The sequence below is a fragment of the Ursus maritimus genome, unplaced genomic scaffold (assembly GCF_017311325.1).
Source record: "Ursus maritimus isolate PB19 unplaced genomic scaffold, ASM1731132v1 scaffold_21, whole genome shotgun sequence".
Taxonomy (NCBI): Eukaryota; Metazoa; Chordata; class Mammalia; order Carnivora; family Ursidae; genus Ursus; species Ursus maritimus.
Genome location: NW_024424564.1, coordinates 49,686,044 through 49,692,115, shown reverse-complemented (window position 1 = coordinate 49,692,115; position 6,072 = coordinate 49,686,044). Strand labels below are relative to the sequence as shown.

The 6,072-nt window shown below is 53.2% G+C and overlaps 1 protein-coding gene across 1 annotated transcript in view; it reads left to right on the top strand.

The window, feature by feature from the left end:
- The first annotated feature begins 5,621 nt into the window (after positions 1-5,621).
- The window catches only part of TOB2 (transducer of ERBB2, 2), a 10,022-nt gene continuing 9,571 nt past the window's right edge, over positions 5,622-6,072 (top strand). The window contains exon 1 of the mRNA XM_040637598.1: positions 5,622-5,762. The gene's annotated coding sequence lies outside the window, so the exon portion shown is untranslated. The remainder of the gene's footprint in view (positions 5,763-6,072) is intronic.

Below are 6,072 nucleotides of genomic sequence, written 5' to 3'. Positions count from 1 at the left end.
CCTGGGATCGAGCCCCACATCAGGCTCCCTGCTCAGCAAGGAGCCTCCTTCTCCCTCTCCCTCTGCCACTCTCCCTGCTTATGCTCTCTCACTCTCTGTCAAACAAATAAAATCTTTTTTTTTTAAATGTATGGGCTCTATAATCAGACCTTTATTTGAATTCTGCCTGCTGTTGACCTTTATTGAGTCATTTAGCCTCTCTGCTTCTTTTTTCTTATCTATTACATAAGGATAGGGGAGCCTGGATGGCTCAGTCAAGTGTCTGCCTTCGGCTCCCGTCATGATCTCAGGGTCCTGGGATTGAGCCCCGAGTCCAGCTCTCTGCTTGGCCGGGAGTCTGCTTCTCCCTCTCCCTCTATGCTCGTTTTTTTCTCTCTCTCTCTCAAATAAATACACTCTTAAAAAAAAAAATAAAGATAACAAGACTTACCTCTTCAGGTTGTAAGGATTAAATTTGAAGTTGTTAAGTTCCTTACCCTTACAGGGAAGTGTTTACACAAATGGTAGCTCTTTTATAGTGTGTTCCTACTTTTTCACAGATAAACATTGAAGTCCTGGCATGGAAGGTCCTCAAAATGGTTTGCTCTTCCCTACCCCCAGGATTTTCCTTTATGCACTTCTCTCTGTGCTCTTCATCAGGCACTTAAAGGGACATTCCTTGAGCATACCCTGTCTTCTTGGCTCTCTATTTGCTTTGTTCGAAACAGCCTCCCACGTTCACGTGAGCCAGCCAGCTGGGTACCTCTTCCTTGTAAGCTCCTGACATCTCATGAATGCTTCCAGAGGCACCATACTCCACAACAATCTCACACGTGGACTATTCAGGCCTAGTACCTATTGAACAGAAATAAGTTTCATGAAACAATGTTTACTACGTAAACACATTCCAATATTTTCACTTTATTCCATCCTATTCTAAAATTTGTCTGCAATCCACTAAGCCAAATGACCCCACTGACAGATCTTGAATCACAACCCAGAGTTTAACAACAATGAACTAGGTAAGATCCTTGAACTCCTCCCCCCCCCCCACTCTGCTGCAGGGCAATCACTCAATTATTTATTACATTAAACTGAAAAATGGGTCACAAATTCAAGAGTCTGAGTGAGCAATATAATTGATTGAAAAAAGAGAGGTGTAAGAAGAATAGCCCAAACCTGATGATAAATGGTATGTGACCCTTGGCCTCCGTGTCTGGGACACAATAGAGAGTGGTGAGGACTTGGGGTACCCCAGAGTACAGGCTTGGCCTAAAGGAGGCAGCTGCCATTCAACTCCAGACAATCGCCAGCTTGGATGCCCAGATCCTTTGAAATTAGGAGAAGTGACAAATTAAGCTATCTTTGTGCAATCTCCCAATTTTTAAATGTCAACTGATTTTAAAGATTTTAAAAAATTATTTATCTGTCAGAGAGAGAGCAGGAGCGAGCACAAGCAGGGGAAGTGGCAGACAGAGGGAGAAGCAGGCTCCCCGCTGATCAGAGCCCTCCCCCGATCATGACCTGAGCAGAAGGCAGTTGCTTAACCAACTGAGGCCACCCAGGCATCCCTGATTTTAAAATTTTTAATGTGTCAATACATCCACCAGGTGTGGACCTTGGCCTGCCAATTAGCAGCTTCTAAATTAAGATTAGGGGTGCCTGGGTGTGCCGGTGGTTGAGCAGCCCACTCTTGATTTCAGCTAGGGTCATGATCTCAGGGTTGTGAGATCGAGCCCCCCATCAGGTTCTGTGCGAAGCAGAGTGTGCTTGGGATTCTCTCTCCCCCTCTCCCTCCGGCCCCTCTCCCCCACCCCCACCCTCTCACTCTCTCAAATAAATAAATAAATAAATAAATAAATAAATAAATAAATAAATAAAATCTTTAAATTAAGAAGATTAACCAGTATGTTAACTATACTGGAAGTAAAAAGAAAAGAAAAAAAGAAAATTAACTCCATAGGGAAATCAAGCTCAACTGACTACATTTCAGAAAAAGGAGGTCACTCTATCCTGACCTGCAGCTCTTCAGTACTAGTTTGAAGCTAGGCATAAAGGTGAAAGATTATTCGCCTTGATTGACATTTTCTTGCCTTAAAAAAAAAAAGACTCCAATTCCCATCTTTTCCCAGTTACTTGGTTGCTTATCAACTCCATCCCCAAGTGGCCTGCTACACCAAGGCTAAAATGTTACTGTCTTTGAACACCGCAGTTTCAGTGTCTTAGCAAACCTTTAGTGAGGTCTGTTCTCTTACATTGTTGGTGAATAAATAGCAAATCATTTGCCCTGCATCCAATTACTTCCCTGAAGCCAGTTTTGTTCGGGTTGTCTTTGCTCCTGCCCAGCTGGAGCAGTGGATCTGAAAAATCAAATACGAGGAGCTATTTTCTTAGATAACATAAAAGTAACTACAAAATGTTTTCCCCTAGCATGTGTGTATGAGAGAGTGACTCATCCCGGAGAGTTAATTGGGGTTAATTATTACCAGCCTGACTTGTCAAGGCAACAAAACGTCTGGCATAACTTGCTTACACTCAGACGGGGGAGTTTCTTCTGAGTGAAGCTTACCGTTTTGAAAACATGGTGTGTACCTTTCAACGTATGGTTATTTAAAACGGGAGGGGACTGTGGAATGTTCAAGTGGAATTAAGCTCACAATTAAGCCCTGGCAAGATGAAGTGACACACCAAGGAGAGAAAACGTCCTCTCCTCCTCGCCACATGACAAATGGAGACATCAGCAGTTAAGAATGGCGATTACCTCTTGCCCCTCTGTTATCCCTTCCTATTTCTCTGCCAGCCCTTTACCCAGAGCTCCCAACTGCCAAGGAGGCTGGATTTCTCAGCTTTGTTTTAGTTAAGTTGCTCAGGCCTGGTGTGTTTCCAGCACTGCAGGGAAGATTAGAACAAAAGCACGAACACGCAAAAATCCTATGCCTTCTGTCCAGGGATCCTGTGCGCGCCCTCCCTCCGCCTGCACTAAATAGTAGGTGTCTACCCTTTATCCACTCCTTCTTGAGATGCCCTAGGAGAATTTGTTGCAGCTCACCCTAACCTTTCTTTCTCATCATTCTGTATAGTAAGGTTTCTTGTTGGGGAATTCACACCGAACCGTGCACAGGCTATGTAGGATGCAATCTGGCCTGAATGGTTACCTTTAAATTAAGGATACCAACTATGAGCGAGGCTTTACATACTGTATCATATTTAACCCTCACACGATCTCCATTTTAAGAACAAGAAAGCAGGTTTGACGATGTAAAGAGATTTGTTACCCTTAAATCAAGACAACACAGATGGTGGACGCAATTGGGATTCAAACCCATTGCTGCCTCTAATATATAACTTCAAATACCAGCATCCTTTGCAATGCCCCATTGCGCAAACGCACACTCTTCACAAAAGCCCGGCGCCTGGGTTTCTGGCCCCCATTCTTAATCCTAGCGGTTGGATGGGAAGCCCAATCAGAAGCCGCCTCTCCCTGCTCCTCGACCAATGGGAAGGCTGTTGCTAACACACCGGTTATATTTTTAGCTCTTCTGCGCTCTGGCACCCTGTGGGTCGGCCGGGTCTCACTGCTCGCGTGGAACGCGCTGGGGGAGTGCAAGGGAGGAGTGGGGAGAGATGGGGAGGGGAGGGAGGAAAAGAAGGGGAGGAGTGGAGTGGGGCAAAGCGGAGGGGGGCGTATATGTGACGCTTTGCCACTCGCTGACGCAGAAGGCAAGTAGTCCCTGGAGGTGTCCCAGGGGCTGAAGCGCTCAGTGTGTGGGGGATGGGGGAATTTCGGGCTCAGGCTCCCTCCCGCCTCCCTATCCCCTTGGAGTTTGCCCTCCAGTCCGGCGTTTTTCTGCTGCAGTCAAGGCGCTTTTAAACCCTCACACTACCGTTGCTCTCTGCCCTTGCCAAAAAAAGTGATCAAGGAAAAAACAAATGCAAACTGTTCGTAGCTGGAAACTTTCGGATTTTGCCACCCCACGTGGGTTCGGCGACTGCCGATGGGCTGGAACCGTCTGGAATGAGAATAAAGGTCGGGGATTGGGGAGAGAATTGGGGAAGGGGCGACTGGGCAGAAGCCTTAACGCGTAAGCTCCCGGGGGCTCCGCTCCTCGCTATCTGGCAGTCCGGTCCGCCTGTGACCTCACCTGGGTACAGGCCTCCCTACCCTCAACTCTGCGCCCCGCAGTCGCAAAGTGGCCGAGCGCGCGGACATGGCGCGCCGGTCCAGGGCCAGTGAGCCTTGGTCTGCAACCCCATGGACCGTCGGGTGCTGAGCCCGGGGCCGCTGGCACGGGCTCTTGTATAGAAAAAATGTTGCGCTCTCTAGGCCCCCGTACGGGGATCGCCAGCTGGGAGAGCAAACTGGAGGATCTGCAGCAGGCCTGAGCCCCGCCCCGGGCGGGCCGGGGGCGCGCTTTCGCGCCTGCGCGGAGCGGGCGCTGGCCTTCTCCGGCCTCGAGGTAATTGGGGGGCCGGAGGCGGCGAGTGGAAGGTTTATGTGGCGCTAGGCACCTTTTGACGGCCGGCCTCTCCTCGCCTCCCCTTCCTCCCGCACAGCGTGTCCAGACCCCGGTTTCCCCTTCGCCCTTCTGTCGACGTTAGCATCCCCCGCCAAGGCACGGGGCGCTCGGAAGACTCGAGCCAACCCGAGTTAATAAAGGAGCGAAACGTCTCCCAAGCTCGCGCCATCCCCTTAGCTCCCCCTCCCGCCAAAAGACGGGAACTGGGGCGGAGCGAGAGCCGTGGAGGTGGTCGGCGAGTCATACGCCCCGACCCGGAGGGACTCGCGGAGGTGGCCTGGGGAACGGGTCGTAAGAACAGTCCTGCGGTGGGGCAGGTGCAGGGCCCAAGCCACGGGAGCTGGGGGAGGGAGCTCCCCTCCCCGCGACATCCATTCATCCCACACATCTAAAGTGAAGCACCCGGTTCCGGCCCAGGACCCCAGGACCCTGCCCTCCCAGAGCTCGCTGTCTACCTGGGGAAACATGGTACCCGATGAGCACGCTTCCAGAGTGGTTTGGGGCGTGAAAAAAATAAATGGCACGGCGCTGTGATGCAGAGGGGAGGCGGGCATCTTTAAACCGGCTAAAGGCGGCCTTGCTGGCGTTACGCCGGGATCTGAGTGAGAAGAGGCCGTCCACGGGAGGGCTGGCGGAAGGGGGTACCGGGGAACCCCCGGGGGGCACGCGAAGCCGGGGACCGCGCGGCACGAGGGGTTAAGCCGCCGGGCGGGCTGGGAAGTAGTCCCGGCCCGGCACCCGGCCCCGCCCCTGCAGGGCGGAGGGACGCATCACGCAGGGGTGGGGAAGCCGGATCCGTGCGCAGGGTTGCTAAGGGTGAAACTTTTCATTGACTTTGCTCACTTCGGGCCGGGGCGCGGGAAGGTGCGGGTCGCCGCCGGAGAGAAGCGACTGGCTCGGGCGACGCGGGGCCAAAAGGGCAGGACCGCCCGCTGGCCAGAGCCCGGACCGTCCTCCGCCCCGCTACACGAGCCGCCCTCCGGTCCGACATCCCCGCGGCGTCGCCGCCGGCTGGCCCGCCCGCCTTCCGTCCCCTCTCCGCCGAGACTGACCTCCAAAAAGCTCAAAGAATTATTATTGAGAGTCCTAGCCCAAAACTCCCTCACTTGCCCCCCAACCCTCAACGAAGAAAAGGACCCATCAGCCTCCGGCCCCGGCGGCGCTCAGAAAGGAAGGAAGAGCAACCTCCGCCCCGCGCCCACGACCACCCTGGAGGGAGAAGCCGCCCTGCGGCCGGCAGACCGCCCCGCCACCGCAGAGACCCGAGTGAGTGAGCGGGGGGCGTGCGGGCGGCGGGGACCCCTAAGAAGCCTTCTCCCACCCCCGTCCCACTCCTGCTCTTCGCTTTGCTGGACGCTGCACGTTGCTGTCGTGCCCCCACCCCGAGGACTGGCCAACATCTTCCTTTCCCCTTCCACCTACCCTATAGAACCACCCCCCCCTTTCCCCGGTGCTCCTCTCCGCTCCGTGTTCTGAGTGTGGCCCCCTCCTGGGTGGGGTGCATTTCCTCCCCTCTCCGCCCCCCTCAGTTCTTCGTATCGTAGAGACTCGCCAGATTTTTCCCTGCCCCCCCCCC